Raw genomic sequence first — 20,374 nt, forward strand, 5'->3', positions numbered from 1 at the left:
GCTACTTATTGTTACTAATTTTAGGTAGATGATGCATACAGTTGTACACACATACAGTGCAGTTAGTACAAAATATATTACATGCTCATATGTCACAGGTTGTGGTGTTTTAAGATATAAAATATTTGTTACTGTTGTATTCGTTATATTGATATATATTCAGCCAATTATCATGCTGCCTAGCTCAGACTTTGTCATATATCTTGTCTATTTTCCACAATATTGTCATATTACTTTCTCCTCATTTAAACATTGACACATGGTGGTTGTTCATATGAATTATTACATGGAGACAATACAAACTCTAGATTTGAATATTCATACATTTTTACAATGCTAATGACGCGGGTTGGTGTCCCTATGCCTATACAAGTTTTCACAAAAGAATAATGACATTCTGTTTATGAATACAGCATTGAGGGACAGGCATTTATAAGGTTCCTCTGTCAATAATGGACATGTGGCAGTCCCTGTGTAAATTTTCATTTTCATATTAAGTGCCGCTATGATCTTAATAGGAATATTCTGTGTGATAGACTCTTGCTTTTGTTTTCTGTTTGTTTTGTAATTAATCATGACAGAAAATGGGATCCGTGGACATTCTCCTGTCAGATGACAATGCTGAGCACATGCCAGGCCACTGACAGAGTTTTTAAATGATGATGGTGATGATGACAATGATGATGAGGAAGCTGGACCTACCCCTGCCTGAACCATCATGCTGGCACTGTGGAGGACACAATGCTAGAAGAGAAATAAATATTGTTATCAGCAGAAAATCCAGGAGGTTGTGACCAATGTGCTCCAAACATAGATGAGGGACATGATGGGGACATTCTTCCAGGTTATGGCATGGCCTATGCCAATTCATTCATGGAGGTAACTGATGAGGTCATTTGTGAGTTTCAGCCCCATCATCCTGGTCCCTCCAGTCCATAAATATTGTCTATGTACTCCAGTTGTGTTATCCTGCCAACATGCTTATAGCCATATAATTGTTTGGACTGTATATGCACTCTTGTGCATGCATACATGTAGCTGTCATGCTAATGTGTTATTTTCATGTGACATTTACTTCTGTTTCAGTGTTTGCATGACACACATTAACATTATACTTTCTTCCCACATTCAGCTCTCCGTGCATTGTGGCAGCTAACCTGCAACTAGTCCTGCAAGACATAGCCTATTAACATGTGTTTTACTGAGGGAAAATGACAGACAATATATGTTGTCCATAGTCCAGCACTAACACTGTTGAATGGCTTGGAATTGTGTATTGCCAGATCATGTAAGTACAGCAAATGGTAATGTCATTCCCATGTGTTTTAGATAACAGTTGTCATGATGTCCTACTGTCATGATCTGGTGTTATGTGCCATGGGTTGACAATACTGATGCCATGTGGGATCATATACAGTTATATCATGTCTATGTGCAGTCCTCCTTTTCTGACTGCATCAAACAACAATGTAGCATTAATCTATGCAAAGCTTTACAGACAATTTGTTCTTTACCAATATATTACACTGCATTTGCTGTATCTTAAATTTCCACATCCATTACTTATTCACACAAGTTCACACCTTCTGCAAATATTTGCATACATTAGCCAACTGTACATATATTGTCACATAGTCAGATCCACAGTGACACATAATTTTATCTTTGACATGTGGGCATTCACTGACTTACCTCTGTTGTGCTGTAATGATGCTCACAGGAGTGTCCTCCTGGTTGATGTGCACTTGTGCTTGTTTACTCAACATTTGCATGACAATATATGTGTATATGCTTGAAATTCTTAGCTTGCTTACCTGTGCAGGTTGATATTACACAGTTGCACATTACTGTGTATGTGTGTCTTATACATGGCCAGTTTTGTGGATATCAGCAATCATTTTGTCCATGTGACATACATTTTCCATTTGTATTCTACAGCACCCTGTGTGCTATACACATGCATTTACAGTGTGTCACCTTACCTTATCCTCCTTTTCCCTTATGTGGTCCCAGGTTGTCTACCTCCCTTCCACCTTCATATTTCCTTATTATATTTTGCAGATATTTTGCATGTATGTTTATCTTTGTGGCAATTATTGACCATTGCAATGTATTAGTTTGGCACAGTGAATATGTGCTGAATGTATGGCCATTTTATGATGTGGGACATCTGCATATAAGTTGCTGGCTACTGCTTGCAATACGTCCTTGTTCTCATTATAGTTGTATGTTAATCAGTGTACTTTGTTGACATCCATTTGTACAACCTGCTATATTTATTATGCTGTAGTGTTATATTTTTGTTAATATTCTTACGTGTCATAGCTATTTGTCTGTGTACTGGCCTTGATTTCATGTGCATTCCATTTAGGCCACTGACAGTCACACATACACATCTATACCTGAATGTTGCCTTTGACATGTGTGTAACATATACACTTTCCATTACATGTTTGTTAGGGCTGTGTACACCTACTAGTGTATTTAGCAGACATTTTGTTGCTGTTCTGCACTACTTCTGTTTGGCACTGTGCTTTGTTGTTTGCGTTTCACATGCATGGTTGTAGGTTTAGTTCTGTCTTCTGCTGGAGTTATCGTACATTGTTACACCTGCATTTGCTCACCTTGATATTGCTTGGCTTACACCTACACTGCTGACAGACTACTTGACTACTTGGATATGTGTTTATTTATCCAATTTGTAGTGTGATACTTATCTATTATCCTCCACCACACATTTACCATTGGTTATACACATCCAGGTATGACTGCCACACAGTCTGCAACACGTCGTAACATGATAATGCATAGGTAGATATGTTTTTCTGCATTTCACCTTGGCTGGTATACATCTCAACACTTTTTGACAGCTGTCTCTCACCTGTGTTGTGCAGTGTGTCATTTGTGTAAGTTACCTGTCCTTACTGTATTTTCTACCTTTGGATGTCTTGTGTTGTGATATTTGTTCTATGGCTATACCTGCTGTGATGTACTTCTCCTCTTCTTTCCCTATGTTTACCTTTCCTTCTATTCTTACAAAAAGATAAAATAAAATAAAATAAAATAAGGGGCCTAGTCCCACCAAAATAAAAAAAATACCCATGACCCTCTGACTTTCCCTCAGATTTTCCTATTCCAACATTCCTCTTGTGTGTGCCTCTTCTTCATCAATACCTCACATCTTTTTTTCTGTCTCCCACTTTCCTTGGTTGTCTGCCTTGCTTGTGTTCCCTACACAAGTCCTGAACCCATTGTTAGCAAATGTTAGCTGCTGTGGCAATGTGGCCATGATTGTACTTCATCTGTATTGATTTTTTTATTTGAAATGTTATAGATTCTGTTGGAATCTGAAAGTGCCATCAGGCATATTTTATTACTACATGCCTTTTGAAGATATCCACAGTTGTCTATGAGCTTACTGTAAGAATTGCTGACAATGTATATTACAAATGGCTTTGAGGTTTGAAGCAAGTATATTTTGTTAGTGAATGAATTATGGAATTATCCGTACTTGTCTGTAAGGTTTTTGGACAAATTTCTGAAAATATGTATTATAAATGTCATGCATCTTACATTGGAGTTGGCATTTGTTTGGTATCATACAGAGTCACTTATATTCTGTAGTTGTCCTTAACCTTACTGGACAGATTTTGTTATACATATCTCTGTATAACTATCATGCTTGAATTGCGATCATCTTTCCATAACCTTGTTAATGTAGAATGTCTTTTAAAAACTTCTCATTATTTATAGATTACTTGCATGTTTAGTATACCATTGCAATTGCAATACTTTTGGACTAAGCTGTTCTAAGTTTATTGTGGTATGTTTACATATTACAACATTATCCACACGTTTAGCTCTGATATTGGTGTAATGTGCCATAATCCTCAAACTTTATGGAATCTGACCCAAAGATTTATCTCTAAGTAAAAATTACTTATATGCACACCCTGAACAGACATCAACCTGGTTAACAATAGGAAAATACACATTTCCTTCTTAAGATTGAACCTGCAAGACATCCTAAAACCTACAGACTAATAATTTGCCTTTTGACAATATATACAATATGTTATGAAATTGATGCGGACAGAGTTTATAGTAATCTAGAAAAAAATCAATCATGACAATAGAACAAACATGTAATAAAAGAAAGCCACATGGAATAAAGGATCATTTATTGTTAAATAGTGCCACAAATGAAAACAGTAAATCGGAGAAGAATCTAAGTTTGGCAATGATAAATTACGAAAAAACATTTGAGAGGATTCCACACACATGGAGTATGGAATGACTACAGCTGTTTAATGTACACCCTACATTGATCAATTACATTGAAGTGACTATGAAGCAATGGCAAACCACTTTTCAGCTTTGCTACGATAAAGGACAAAGTAATATCTCATGGATAACAATTCATGGGGGGATATTCCTGGGTGACTGACACCTGTGCTGATTTGTTTTGCCTTTAACTCACTGAACTGTTTTCTTTCTAGATTAGTCTATGGTTACAGCTTAATGTCCTGAAACAAACCTTCACATATCATCTACATTTTATGGATGATTTACAATTTTATATTTCATTAGATGAGTATCTGAAACACAGCTACAAATGACATTTGCTCTTGATAAATTTGCAAAAAACAGCATTTATAGCAGCAAAGCTGCAGCATCAATAAAATGTTATCCTGGTACAGGAATGAAACATAAAGGAGTTTAAACAGGAGGGAGGATATAAATATTTGCAAACAGATGAGAGCTGGTATTTAAACATGGACAAACAAGAATAAACTTGGTAAAGAATACATTAGAAAACTCAAGCTAATATTGAAAACTGCCCTTATATGTAAGAATAAAGATCAAGCTATAAATCAGTTTACTCTTCCTGTTCTTACAGCTTTGTTGTGATTGATTGGCTCCAAACAACACTAAATCATTTGAAAAGAAAACAAGAAAAATAACTTGAGCTTAACTAATGATATATAAAAAAATGACATGCCAAAATTATGTTTTCCTTGGTCGGAAAGAGGTATGGGCTTCCTTGAAATTGACTGCATGTATAGATCTATTATCATGAGACTACATATACAATTGCTGGCCCAAACATAGTGAATGTCCTGAAGCATAAAGAGAAGAAGTCTAAGATGAAACCTTTGCCTGGTTTTGCAGAAGAATTTTGGAAAGGAGTGGAAATGGAAATCAAACTAGAAGCTGGAGAGAATCAAACAACAACTGAAAGTGCCAAAAAGAAAGAATACAAAGAAAATTCCACAAATATATTTGCAAGTACAGAGAAATTCTAGAACAACTACATGCTAACCGAGATTTGACACAGGAATGGTTATGGAGAAGTGAATTTAAACCAAAAGACAAAAGTCTACTAATGGCAGACCATATTCTGACTTAGGAATGTGGTCCATTCCTGTCGTGGTATAAGAAACCCAACACATTTTTAGAAATTGAAAAAGTGAACTTGGTTTAGATGACAAAGGCTGAAATGGTGTTTGGATGCAGTATCACCCCCCCCCCCCCCCATGAAAGGTTATTAACAGAAGTGATACTTCCCAGAGCTGTAAAATCTGTTTTGCTATTAGCATCTAAGCATTGGCAAGCTTACCTGATACACTAGGCTAGAATCAGTGTGTCTATCTGCATGCACTGCATGCATACTTGAATAGCTAAGAGCTAAGATCCATTCATATTGTAATACAGAAGTTAAATCCAGACCTCTAGTTTATCAAGATTTTCAAGAAGTAATACAGGTCAGGCATATTTTTTACCAATAGGAGGAGCTGTTGTAGATAACAATTAAGAAAGAGTTGATGGAATTTGTCCGGGAATGAAAAGGGCAAGAGTTAAGTGGGATAGGTTGGTCATTCTAATAGAACAAGGTGGTTTAGGATTACCTGATTTGAGGGGATATTTAGAGCTACACAGTTAAGGCTCATATATAACACAAGCAGAAGGCTATAAGAAAATGGAAAGGGATGATGAGGAAGCACAATGGAAGTTCAAGAAATAAGGAGAGTCTGGAATTGTGCAAGCAGATCCTTAGGGAGAATAATAACAGTCCTTCAGCATATTATATTCATAAAGTTTCAGAAAGTACTCTAAGAACAAATCCAACATGAGAATGCAGAAAGGGAATTTTACCAATAGGGATTGTGACGACTGTGCCCTGGCACAGCAATCAAGGAGCCTCAATCCTTACCACTAACACCAGGGAGGTCGTCTCCTAGAAGAGAAAAGGATAACTAATATGCACAGTAAAGTACAATTTCCGTTAAGTGCACACAGAGATCACAGTCAGTCTGGGGCTAGCTGCTCCCTTGCTCACCAGGTCCCCAATAAGACTCCCCACTGGCACAGCTATAGGGTCCAGGTCTCAGCCTAACTGGGCAAGTTAGAACCTCCAGTACCCTCTCTGTCCAACCAGTGCTTCATGTCCCTGCCCAAGTAGCTGACACAACACATCCCCACTTTGAGATAAGTATTTACACACTTTACAGACACTCTTGGGAAAGGCTGATACAGATTCTCCAGCTGTGCCCCTTTACCCAGACTATACAGTAGTAATTACTGCCACCACCCAGTTAATATCAGCTACTAAAAGGCCCTTAAAGGGTGTCCAATTATTACTGTGCAATATTAATATCCAATGGTAACGTGAATATACAGTCTAAGGCTTATTGGAAGGGCTTAGACAGTAAACTCTATATATATATATATATATATATATATATATATATATATATATATATATATAAAGTACCCTAAAGCATACTTCATCTCTACACAAACCAGCCACAGGTAGAAGGTTTAAAAAATATTTAATAATAAATAATTAAAACACAAGACAAATCTACTACACCACAGAGATATCTAAGAGTTCACAGATCACACAGAAACTTAAAATAATACAGTAGGACAGGTCTGGTTTCAAAGAAAAATACCTAATTAATCTTTAACTATTCCTACAAGATATCACAGTGCTAAAAACTTACATGTGAGCATAAGCAGAGTGCTGCTAAGTTAGATGTCCAGATCAAAATGCTTCAGGTCTCTTGTGAGAAATAGAATTTAAACATTACTAACAAACATGTCTCTAAGGCCCTCCCAAAATTACATCACTTTTGGCACTTAGGTTTTCCCAGTATTCATATTACATCATTTTAACACCTGGTCTGAGTTCTCAGGTCACAAACTGCATTATTTAGCAATCTAACACCTGCACAGAAACTTACAACAATAGAAGACATTTCACATGTATACACTAAAAGAAACTAAAGCAATAAAGCACCTTCCATTTCTAAATTCTAGTCATAAACTTTAGCCTAAAACAATGGGCGTGAAATCTTCATCCAGCCGCCCTCGGGCCGAATTCTAACATGAAAGGGTACAACATGCTTCACTGGGCCAGTAGAGTGCAATGTTGTCACATATTTTGCAGATCCACATTTCACAGTGTTTTCCTACATTTAAAAACACAATCCTGTATTTTACATTTATTTATAAAGCTGATAGAATTATATATCAAATTCTATTTAACTAGGCTGGCAGCCTTCACCCATCTCTCCCCTGTCATCACAGGGATAACAGCAAGCAAGAGTACAGAAAACAGGCAAGAAGGGGTATGAATTTACTGGATAAACTGGCAGAAAAAACAAGGTTTTTGGATAAAAGAATTATAGAGGGAAATGAAATAGAGTGGAATGAGGCCCAGAAGAAGTTTGGACTGCAGGTTAGAGACTGCCTTCCCTACCAAGGACTGATAGCAGAATATAGGCAAACAGAAAGGGACAGATGAGTATTAAGTGAAAGACCTGCTCTGGTAGAGCTTTTAGTCACATCTGGAGCAGAACTTCCTCTTAAACAAGGAATAATTAGTAGGGTATATAACATATTGCATGCTAACTATTCGAAACAATCAGAGGAGGTTAGAAAAATTGGGAGGAGAGACTGAAAGAGAAGTTTACAAGGCAACAATGTCAGGACATCTGTATGCCTCCAAAGTATGTAACAAAGTCCAAGGGGGTTGAGGATTTTTGCTTCAAAGTGCTTGCATAGTTATTTTATTCAGCAAGCAGACTTCAAAGAATGTTTCCTCAGGTAGATACCAAATAATGGAGGTGTGAAGGGGAAGAAAGACAGAACTAGGAACATGTTTTGTAGGAATATAGAGTTGACAGATCTGAAATATTCCACATTGAGTTTTTTTACAGAAATATTGGGGAAGTAAATTAAGATTTTGAGCTAGGACACATGATCTGAATTGTCTAGATATAGTAAGGCCTTATTAAGTTTTATTCTGTTGGCTGCCAAAAATGCAATTACTAGAAAATGGATATCAAAATCTAAAACAACTATATCTGAAGTATTTAATGCTGTAAAAGAGATAAAAGAAGAGGTAGAGGGATCTTTAGAAAAGTGAAGGACCGATATACATTGAAATAAATAGAATTTGTGGGACTAACACACAAGGAAGAATGTTCAGCTGAAGGAGTCAGATTCAAGGGAAGGCAGGATCTGAGCAATGTATGTAATGTTGAACTGAGTGGCATTTGTTATAAAAAAAGACAATGTAAGTAAAATACAATGCATTTAAATGAAAATGTTAATATGGTTTATTTTCCATAAATTTATGTATGCCTGTGTCTTAAGTGATAATTTAATAAAGATTTTTAAAAATATATTTTAAAGTAATAGTACTGCTACAGAGATCAAAACCAACTGAATCCTGAAACTCAGATTCTCTAGATTATCTACTACTCTGACCACATCAAAAGACAAACTGATATAGTCTATCTCCCTTTCCTTCACGAGAGTAAAACCAGCAAACATTTTAACAGCAAGATGACTTAAAAACACAAAACAGTGCATAGCAACACAAATATACTTAGTTAGATAGTAAAATCAATTAATCTCAGATCGTGTAGGGTTTGTTGGCACAGTCGATTCTTGTACAGTAGGTTAAAAGTCAAGAGTTTTCATAGCAAGTGAATACAAAGCCACACAAGTTCGGGCAATTTAAAACAAAACAGAAAATGGCTGCAAAAGCTCCAATGAGCACTTTAGCCAATAGCAACAAGTCTCTTAAAGGTTGTAAAGCAAATGTGGGGTCTAGAAAGTTCCTGGGTTCATCTCCTCACATTACAGCAATACTAGGAAGCACTTTCTCAGGAAGATTACTTAAGTATAGCTATCCCAGAATACTCAGTAAAATAGTAAAATCACTGATCCCAGATCTCATAGGGCTTGGTGGTGCAATCATAATTGGTAGATTAGATTAAAAGCCAAGAGCTTTCAGATAAGTGTGTAGCAGTTTGTTGCAAATAAGTACAAAGCCACACAAATGTGGGTAATTTATAGCATAACAGAAACATAACAGAACATAGCACAAAAGCTAAAATGAACACACTGGCCAATAGCAACAACATTTTTTAAAGGTTCTAAAGCAAACAGGGGCCTAGAAAAAGCCTGGTTCCCTCTCCTCTAACTAAAGTAGAATTAGCAAATATTTTCCCAGCACAATTACTTAAAAGCACAAAACAGTGTACAATGTTCACAATATATTCAGTAAAATAGTAAAATTACTTTTCTCAGCTCTTACAGGGCTTTGAAATCACTCAGAAGCCTAGAAACAGCCTGGTTCCCTTTCATCTTACTACTGAAAAACCAGCAAGCAATTTCCCAGCAAATGTACTTGAAATAAGAAAATGAAACACTATACAGCTAACATAGTATATTTATTAAAAGTTTAAAATCCCTTATCCCAAATCTTGTAGGGCTTGATGGTGCAGCAAAGTCAAGTATGTTTAGTCAAAATCAGAAGCCTTCAGATCTTCCTTTAGCAGCTCTTAGCAAATAAACACAAATCCATGCAAACACAGGCAATTTATAGTGCAACAGAAAGTGGCTGAAAAACCTCAGATAAGAACCCTGACCAATAGCAACAACACTCTTAAAAGTTCTGAGTCAATCTGAGTCCTAAAAACACCCTAGTTCTCTGAGTAGGGTAAAACCAGCAAACAATTTCTCAGCAAGATTACTTAAAAATGCAAAATCCGTATACAACTATTATATTATACTCAGTAAAATATTACAAATCACTTACCGAAAGCTTATAAAGCTTGGTGGTGCAGTCAAATGTAGTAAATGAGTCAAAATCAGGACTTTTTAGCTCTGTGTGTAACATCTCTTAGCAAATGAGTAAAGAGCTGCATTAATCTGTGGAGTTTATAGCAAGACAGAAAATGACTGCAAAAAAATGCACTTAATAAATCAACAACACTTTTAAAGGTTCTATATAAATCAGAAGACTAGAAACATCCTGGTTCCCTCTCTTTTAACTAGAGGAAAACATCAGAAAAGTTCACATAAAGAATACTTAAAAGCTTTCCCACTATATACACAGTAAAATAGTAAAATGACTCATACCAGATCTTGTAGGGCTTAGTGGTGTAGTCATATCTAGCAGATTATGTCAAACTTAGGACCTTTCAGCTCAGCATAGAAACAGCCAGATTTCCTCTGCTCTCCTGTCTTCTCATTAGAGCAAAGCTAGTCAGCCCTTGGCTTCAAAAGCTAATTTCAGTTCATGGTTTGCTTTGTTTTGGTCATCCTGTTAATGGATTTCAGTTCTTTGCTATTCTTTTTGACAGTGTCCTTAATGTGGGATGATTTCAATTTGTGATAAGATGTTTGCAGTATGTTTGTTTTGTTGTAGTTGTCATTATTACTCTTGGGCCACCAGGAAGGTTTGTTTCTAAGTTTTCCATTATATTTGGTTCTAGTAGGCACTGTCATATCTATCCAGAGGTGGGAGTTGAATGCAGTTGCTTAAGTAGCAGATGTAAGATCACTGGTGATATTACAATTACATTTTTAAAGCTTGTAATACAGTTTGAGCAAACTGCTCTGTCTGAAGTCTCTAAATTCAAAATTATTCATTGTGGGCATGTTTGAGATTTTAAAGGAGACAACTAGTTTATAGAGATACCATAGGAGTTATATATATGAGAGCTATGATGATAAAGATGAGGCCAAGAATGTTCCTATCCCCAGTGCACAAGCCATATAAGACTTCAGGTAAGTGATTTTCTATTTAGTTTTTTTTAGTTCCAGGACTGTGTGGTTGTACCCAACTTTTGAGGTATGGGTATATCAATTTATTGATAGAAGGTGAAATCATACATCGCAAAGATATTTTCATTACGAGTGTACCTTTAAGAATTTCTCATGATGTTCTGGAGGTATGGAAAGTGTCCTGTAGCACATAAAACATGATCATTTATTTTATTCAGGGTCAGTCAGATTTCAGCCATTAAAGTTTGTGAGTCATGAGGAATCTGCCTAAAAGTTATATGGTCTTTGCCAAACATGGAGATGCCCTCTCAGTTTCCATCAAACTTAAACATTTAGTAGGTGCTAAATTCCTGTAAATATGAACCCTGGGATTCAGTAAGCCCTACATGGCATGCAGGAATAGTGCAGGAGCTGCTGGAGGCAATATGGCTGCCAAGAGATCCAGGAACAAGCTCCCGCTCCTGCACTATTCCTGCATGGACACAGCTCCTGTATGCAAATTACCCCATTTGCAGGTGAAAACCATTGAAATGAGGTGAGATTTGCGATCCAGGAAGCTTGCAGCCAACCGTGCAGGAATAGTGTAATCTGCAGAAATGTAATTGGTTAGTAACTATGACAGCTCAAAATAAAGGGTGTATATAACATGTAAAGCATGCCAATGGCCAAATATATGGCCATTGGCATGGAAAACAGTTGCAAAAATAAAAAAAGAACTTTTCTTTTTTTTGGCCGATTTTGGCCGTTTAAGTGTAGGGCAGTGGCACGCAACGGAATCAGCCTGAAAATAAAAATAAAACCTTGAAATAAGCATTCTATCCAAATTCACAATTTTGCCATTATACTCAATGGCAGGCAAAAGACAACATAGCCAGTGAATAGTGGTTGCTAATGGGAAAGGCTCAGTGACAGACTTGTAACTAGGCATTAGCAGGCAATCCTATGCAAATAAGGTGAATGATACTGAATCTCAGATTCCCCCTCATGGCTAGCCTGCACCCAGCCGTGTAGGTGCAGGAAGACCATGGTGCAAGCCTAAGAGCTAGCTGACATCATAGAGGAGTGTGCCAGGCATACTGTAAGATTATTGGAGCCCTGTGTCTTGGGTTTGCCATTAGCTTAGCAGAGCTAAGCAAGGGGGAGTTTCTGAAGCTGGCAAGCACACTTTACATTGCCTAAGCAGGTGTGCGTGCCACACACCGTGTTTAAAGGGGAAAAAAGTAAACCAGGAAATAGCAGCTCCATGCAAATCTGAGCACTGTGTTTGAGCAGCGTGCCCCTAGGCTTAAACAGAAAGGCAATGGGAAGGGAAAACAGCAGTAGGAAGGTAATCAAGGAGAACTAGCATAGCTGGCAGGTGAAATGTATCAGAATCAGCCAATTACACAGGCAGCAGCCCAGCCCAGCCTAGCACACCACTATAAACTATGCAAACAGCTTTCCCTCTGTTTTTTCCCACAAACTCTACACCACCGGTGTACACAAGCGGGGAAAGTTTACCAAACAAAAGCAACAAAATGATAGCAGCTATTATAAATCAACATGTGGAAGAGGCTGAGGGTGGTGAGGATGAGAATGCTGATGACCAACCCACAGTGAGTAGAAAGAGAAGAGTGTACAGACCCAGGGTAACCTACCAGGGGCTACATGAGCTGGAAATAGTGGAGCACTATAGGGTGTACAGGGACATCCTACAGCAAATTGTTGAGCTGTGCCGGCCACACCTCACACACAGAACCAACAGAGCCCATCCCAGTGGATACCAAAGTATGTGTAAGCCTAAGAATACTAGCCACAGGTACCTTCCAAAGGCCAACTGGGGATATCATGGGGATCTCAAAGGCATCAGCATCCAGGGTACTCCATCAGTTCCTGGATGCCATGTCAGCACATGCCGGTGAGCACATATATTTCTACAACAGCCATGAGGCATTGACCAGCAATATGCATCTCTTCCACCAAATAGCAGAAAACCCTGAGGTAGTGGGTGCTATGGACTGCATGTACATATGCATCAAAGCACCACCTGGTGAACAGAATAGGGTCTACATCAACCACAAGGGCTTCCCCTCCATCAAATGCCAGGTCATGTGCGATGCCCAGGGCATTATAAGGAATGTGTGTGCTTGCTGCCCTGGAAGCTATCACGACTCCCACATCTGGCATATGACGCAGCTGTCCCAGAGATTTGCCAATGGGGACATCCCTTACAGCCACCTAGTGGGGGATGCTAGTTACGCAGTGGAGCCATGGCTGATGACACCCATCAGAAATCCACACACACACGAACAAGAACTCCATAATGAGGCACACGCACAGACCAGAATCATAATAGAGCATGTGTTTGGGATGCTCAAGTCATGGTTCTGGTGCCTGGACATATCCAGTGGAGCCTTGCAGTACTCACCAGCTACATGTACCCAAATTGTCACCGTATGTGCCATGCTACACAATATGATCCTGCGGAAACAGCTGAAGCAGGAACAGCACAGAGCAGGGCCACACAGCCCTGCCCACACCATTGCCAAAGCCTGCAAAGGCACAGAGTGACTCGGAGGAGAAACAACCTCAGCCTGCCTCAGTAGGCAGAAGGAGGCATGCCCAGTATGCTCAGGCCATGGCAAAGAGGCAACACATTGCACATATACTCACACAGTAGGAACCCAGGGAATTACACCTCTCTCTGACTCGAACTTGCAGTAAAAGGGATGCCAAACATGACACTACTTGTGCTTAAAAATGTATAGATAGTGTACTATGTGCATCCAACATAGTCAACCCTCAGCATCATCCTCAATACTGGCACAGTCACAAGGTAAGTCACTCTCCCTATCAATTGCTGAATGGAGTAGTATGATTTGTTACTTGTATTTATGGTATGGATGTGAGTATGCAAGGGAATCAGGTGGCTGAATGGGATGCCAGCGGATAGTAGACACCTATAGTGGCAGCATGAAATCTGCAACAAATACTGGTGCCACCATAGTAGCCAGTACTCACAAGGTGACAAACCCCACTGCAGGAAATGTGGTGGGCCACATGTGTGTCCATAGGACACATACATGTCAGTCAGGGAGGCTCACATACCCAACAGCAGTCTCAGCCAACCGGACAGGTGTAGACAAACACAAACAAAGGCTGTGCTAAGGCCTCTGATTGATGGCTATGGAGAACATCTCCAGAACTACATCCACTCGTGCATGAGTTGTACCATCCCCAATAGAACCAAGACACTCACTTCCAAAAAAAGGAAGTCAATCTGGTGGTCCCTTGCCATAAACAAACTTTACAACAAAAGGAAGAAACTGCTGCAGAAAAGAAGAAAATCCCAGGATGCAAAAAACTCCCTTACCAGCTTCAGTAAGAAGCTGAGATCCCTCATAAAATCCTCCAAAGCTAGTTACGAAATTAAAATTGCCAAAGATTCCAAAGACAACCACAAGGTATTCTATAGCTATGTCAAGAATCTAAATGGCAATGCTCAAATCTGGTCTGAGCCACAACAGAAAGGCATTAAATATACTGATCCCAAGGATATTGCCAATATCCTGGCAGATTGATTCATTGCAAACTTCACACCCCCATCACCCCCTAAAGGGCCCATCTCAATCCCGAAAGATTGCCAAATTCCGGTAATAATGGTCACACAGGTAAAAAAATGTACTCTCCAAAACTAAGAATACAGCATCCGTGGGACCAGATGACATTCCAGGCTGTGTACTACATGAACTACAAAATGAACTGGCACCTCACCTAAGTGTCATGTTTAATCATAGCCTCGCCTCAGGCTTTGTGCCTACTGAGTGGAGCACAGCTACAGTAATCCCACTCCACAAGGGGGGATCCACCTTGGATCCCAGAAACTACCGCCCCATCAGTCTGACAAGCCTTATCTGTGAGGCCATGGAACGTATTATCACGGAACTTACAAACAAAGACATTGGCAACCTTCAAACACTGGACCCCACGCAGTTTGGGTTCGTGAAGGGCCGATCTTGTCTCCTGAACCTGATTGACTTCTTCGAATCAGTCTTCAGAGCCGTGGACAAGGGTAAGTTGGTTCACACAGCCTATCTGGACCTTGCCAAGGCCTTTGATACCATCTCTCACTCTGGAATCATAGATAAACTTACTAAGCTGGGCATTAATCCCTACATCACTCGATAGGTTGCCAACTGGCTTACTGACAGAACCCACACTGTAAAAGTAGCCGACTCCAAATCCAGCTCCAGACAAGTGACAAGTGACGTACCTCAGGGTTCAGTCCTGGGACCACTCTTGCTTGGCATCTACTTCTCTGAAGTACAGGCCAACACTAAGGGACTCTGGCTAACAAAGTTTGCAGATGACTGCAAACTGGGAGTCATTATTGAATCCCCAAATGATGTGGATATTCTACAAAAGGGCCTTACAGAAACAGATGCTTGGTGCCAGAGCCATGGGCTCAAGCTCAATGCCAAGAAATGTATAGATATCCCCTTTGGGAAAAAAAACATGTACCCATGAATTACCACATAGGTGGCAGTACACTAAACACCAAAAGTGTGATAAGAGACTTAGAGACACAGGTGGACAGTGGTCTCACCTTCAATAACTACATCGCCACAACAGTCAGGAAATCCTTCTGTGTGGCACACCTCATCACTAAGGGCTTTTCATCCAGAAAAAGGAGGTCATTGTCCCACTGTACTCATCCCTCATTAGACCCATTATAGAATACAATGTCCCATTTGGTATTTACCTCTCAAGACATCTGCAACAACTGGAAAGGCAGCAGAAATACCTCACTAAAAAAATCACAGACCTAAAGCACATGCACTATGCTGACCGTCTAAAAAAACTCCACCTATACTCTGTCACATATCGCCTACTCAGAGGTGATCTCTGCTTAACATACAAGGCCATGTCAAACCCAGAGCTGTTGGACATGCTACACTTAAAGAAATCCCAATCCCTCAGAAATACATGCTCCAAGGAACTAAACCTTGTCATCACAGTGAACAAAATATGCTGTAGGGATAGGTTTCTGACTCAGAGACTCCCCAGACTCTGGAATAGACTGCCCATACATGTCAAGCAGAGCACCTCTTTGGCCTTCTTCAAAAGGAACCTTGATGATTGGATGGGAGATAGGAAATTCACCCCGGGGATCATGTCAGTTGCCCTGCTAGACAAGGGGCCAGGGAAATAAATACTGTGGGAAGAAATAGCCAGGGAATTGTTTTGGCTAGGCTTGTATAGGCCTTATGGCCGATAGCCTAGTACCAACCTATGAACCTATGAACCTTTGGCAGGGCTGCTGACGTCATTCACTTTGAAATACACCAGGAAGGAGTAGCCCAGTAATCTCTGTGGTCCATCCTGTAACTGCATAATGCTGTAGTGTGATGTACTAATGAGGTAGGAGTGTTATTCTCAGACATTGCAACTGTAGAACTTTGTTTGTGTTTATCTGTGTAGGGACCAATGCTTTTGAGGCCATTCACACTCACTACAATTTCAAATGCCCTACTTTGGCAGGGCTGCTGATGTCATTCACTTTGAAGTACACCTTTGGGGAAAGAGCAGCCCAGTAAGCTCTGTGGAGCATCCTATAAATGTGTAATGCTGTAGTGTGATGTACTGGTTACGTAGGAGTTCTAATCTCAGACATGGCAACTGTGAAACTCTGCGTGTGTGTGTGTGTGTGTGTGTGTGTGTAGGGATAATTTTTTTTTGGCCATTCAGTCACTAGTCACTCCTAAAAATGGAGAACATTGATATCTGTGCAGTAACAGAGACCTGATCCAAGGCTCCAGAGAGCACCCCTTGCAATACTAGGTACAGCTCTCACCACACATGTCGGACACCAAACCAGGACCAAAGCAATAATGGTGGAGGAGTGTCCATATTCACCTAGGATATTCACACCACCAGGCTACTTGCCCAGCAGAATGTGTCTGAAATACCCCCGGTGCAACTGCAATACAAATTATATAGCTTGCTACAGATCCCCCACCATGCCCCAAGATTCCCACTGCACCTTTTGAAACATACTGGGAAATATTATGATACAACCAAACACCCTAATACTGGGTCACTTACACTACCCTTCCATTAACTGGGAAAAGTACTTGTGTACCAACATGTGTGCCCAGTAGATCTTGGAAGTCATAATTCCCAATGCCCTGGATCAAGTAACCCATAGTCCCACCAGGGGCTCAAATATCCTTGACCTGGATATTACCAACATGGGAAATCAAGGCTCCACACTTATGGTCACCCCATCAGTGGTTAGGTCTGCCCATAAGATAATCACCCTTAACATCCACATCCCTCCTCCACATCCCAGTAAGGAAACCTCTGTAACACACATCTCCAAAGCCAACGTTATGCTACACATGTCAGATGTGATTAACGTCATGACACCCATGCAAATGGGAACTGAAAGGATGACTGCTGAATCCTACATGATGGCACTGTATGAGCACATCCACTCATGCATGAATCATGCCATCCAATATAGAACCAAGATGCTCCCCACCAAGAAAAGGAAGCCAATGTGGTGGCCCCCTGCCATAAACATACTGTACAACAAAAGGAAGAAACAGTTGCAAAAATGGAGGAATTTCCAGGATGCAAAATACTCCCTTACCAGCCACAGTATAAAGCTGAGATCCCTCATAACATCCACCAAAGCTAGTTACGAACATAATATAGCCAAAGATGCCAAAGACAACTGCAAGCCATTCCATAGCTATGTCAGGAATCGAAATGACAATGCTCAGATCTGCTCCGAGCTACAACAAGATAGTATTAAATATACTCCTCCCAAGGATATTGCCAATATCCTGGCAGATCAATTCAGTGCCAACTGCACCCCCCCTCTCACCCCAAAAGGGCCCATCTCAACACTGAAGGATTGCCAGATTCTGGTAATAATGGCCACACAGGTAAAAAACACACTCTCCAGAGCTAAGACAACAGCAGCCATGGGACCTGTCAACATCCCAGGCTGTGTACTACATGAACTACAAAATGAACTGGCACCTCACCTATGTGTCTAATCATAGTCACACCTCAGGCTTCGTGCCCACTGTGTGGCACACAGTTACAGTTATTCCAGTTCACAAGGGGGGATTCACCTTGGATCCTGGAAACTACAGCCCCAGCAGTATGATGTGCCTGATCTGCAAGGCCATGGCATGTATTATCATGGAAATTAAAACAATGACATTGGCAACCTGCAAACACTGGACCCCAACCAGGTTGGGTTTGTGAAGGGTCGATCATGTCACCTTAACCTGATTGACAACTTTGAATCAGTCTCCAGAGCTGTGGATGAGGGTAAGGTGGTTCACACAGCCTATCTGGACCTTGCCAAGGCTTTGAATGCCATCTCCCAGTCTGGAATCATAGATAAATGTACCATGCTGGCCATTAATCCCTATGTCACCCGATGGGCTGCTAACTGCTGTACTGACAGAACCCACACTGTAAATGTAGGTGAAACCAACTCCAGCCCCAGACAAGTGAGAGTTGGAGTACCTCAGGGTTCAGTCCTGGGAGCACCCTTGCTTAGCATCTACTGGTCTGAAGTACAGTCCAACACTAAGGAACTCTGGCAAACAAAGGTCGCAGATGACTGCACACTGGGAGCCAATATTGAATCCCCACATGATGTGGATATTCTACAGAAGGGCCTTACAGAAAGATATGCTTGGTGCTTGAGCCATGGCCTCGAGATCAATGCCAAGAAATGTATAGTTATCCCCTTTGGGAAGGGACATGTACCTGTGAAGTATCACATAGGTGGCAGTACACTAAAAACCTAAAGTGTGATAAGAGATATAGGGACACAGGTGGACATTGGTCTCACCTTTGATAACCACATCACCGCAACAGTCAGGAACTCCACCTATGTGGCACACCTCATCACTAAGGGCTTTACATCCAGGAAAAACGAGGCCACTGTCCCACTGTAGTCATCTCTCAGTAGACCCAGTACATACTACAACGGCCCATTACGTATGTAACCACAAGACATCTGCAACAACTAGAAAGCTTGCAGACATACCTCACTAAAAGAATCACAGGCCTAAACCAGATGCCCTATCTTAACCGTCTTAAAATCATCCAGCTATACTCTGTCACATATTGTGTTCTCAGAGGCAATCTCTGATTAACATACAATGTCATGTTAAACCCACAGCTGTTGGACATGCTACACTTAAAGAATTCCAAACCCTCACAGCCACATGCTCCAGGGATCCAAACCTTGTCATGACAATGAACAACACATGCTGGAGGAATGTGTTCCTGACCCAGAGACTCCCCAGACTTTGGAATAGACTGCCCATACATTTCAAGCAGAGTGCCTCTTTGGCCCTCTTCAAAAGGAACCTGGATGATTCGATGTGAGATAGGAAATTGACCCCTGGGGATCATGTCAGTTGCCCTGCTAGACAGGGGTCCAGGGAAGTAAATATTGTGGGAAGACATAGCCAGGGAATTGTCATGGCTAGGCATGTGTAGGCCTCTGGGCCGATAGCCTAGTACCAACCTATTAACCTATAAACCTATGACCTACACTTTCCATTGCCCAACCTTGCCAAGGCTGCTGATGGCATTTACTTTGAAATACACCTTTGGAGAAGGAGGAGCCCACTAAGCTCTGTGATGCATGCTATAACTGTGTAATGCTGTAGTGTGACATACTAGTTAGGTAGGAGTTCTAATCCCAGGCATAGAAACTGTAAAGATTTTTGTGTTTGTTTGTCTGTGTAGGGATCAATGCTTTTGAGGCCACTCATAGTCACTACAACTTCTGTTGCCCTGCTTTGGCAAGCCTGCTGATGTCATTCATTTTAAAATACACCTTTGGAGAAGAAGTAGCCCATAACTGTGTAATGCTGTAGTGTGATGTACTAGTTAGGTAGGTGTTCTAATCCCTGACATGGCAACTGTGAGACTTGGTGTGTGTGTGTGTGTGTGTGTGTGTGTGTGTGTGTGTGTGTGTGTGTGTGTGTGTGTGTGTGTGTGTGTGATACGTATCCTGTATGGAGGTAGCAGTGATAACAGGACTCATTGTGGAGCGGGTTTTGCAAATTTCTTATATGGTGGGCCTATTATATGTCACAACATCCACCTTATAAGGATAACAGATGTCAAACAGCAGAAAGGCTGGGCTAGACAATCCATACCCCTACATGTGACATCATGGCTTGGGTAACAATATAGACAACCCTTGTATTACCCAGAGAACACTCTCCACCCATGTCTCATACACAAACACACTCGGCTAGGC

The sequence above is a fragment of the Protopterus annectens genome, chromosome 1.part1 (genome assembly GCF_019279795.1).
Source record: "Protopterus annectens isolate FY-2018-M chromosome 1.part1, PAN1.0, whole genome shotgun sequence".
NCBI lineage: Eukaryota > Metazoa > Chordata > Ceratodontiformes > Protopteridae > Protopterus > Protopterus annectens.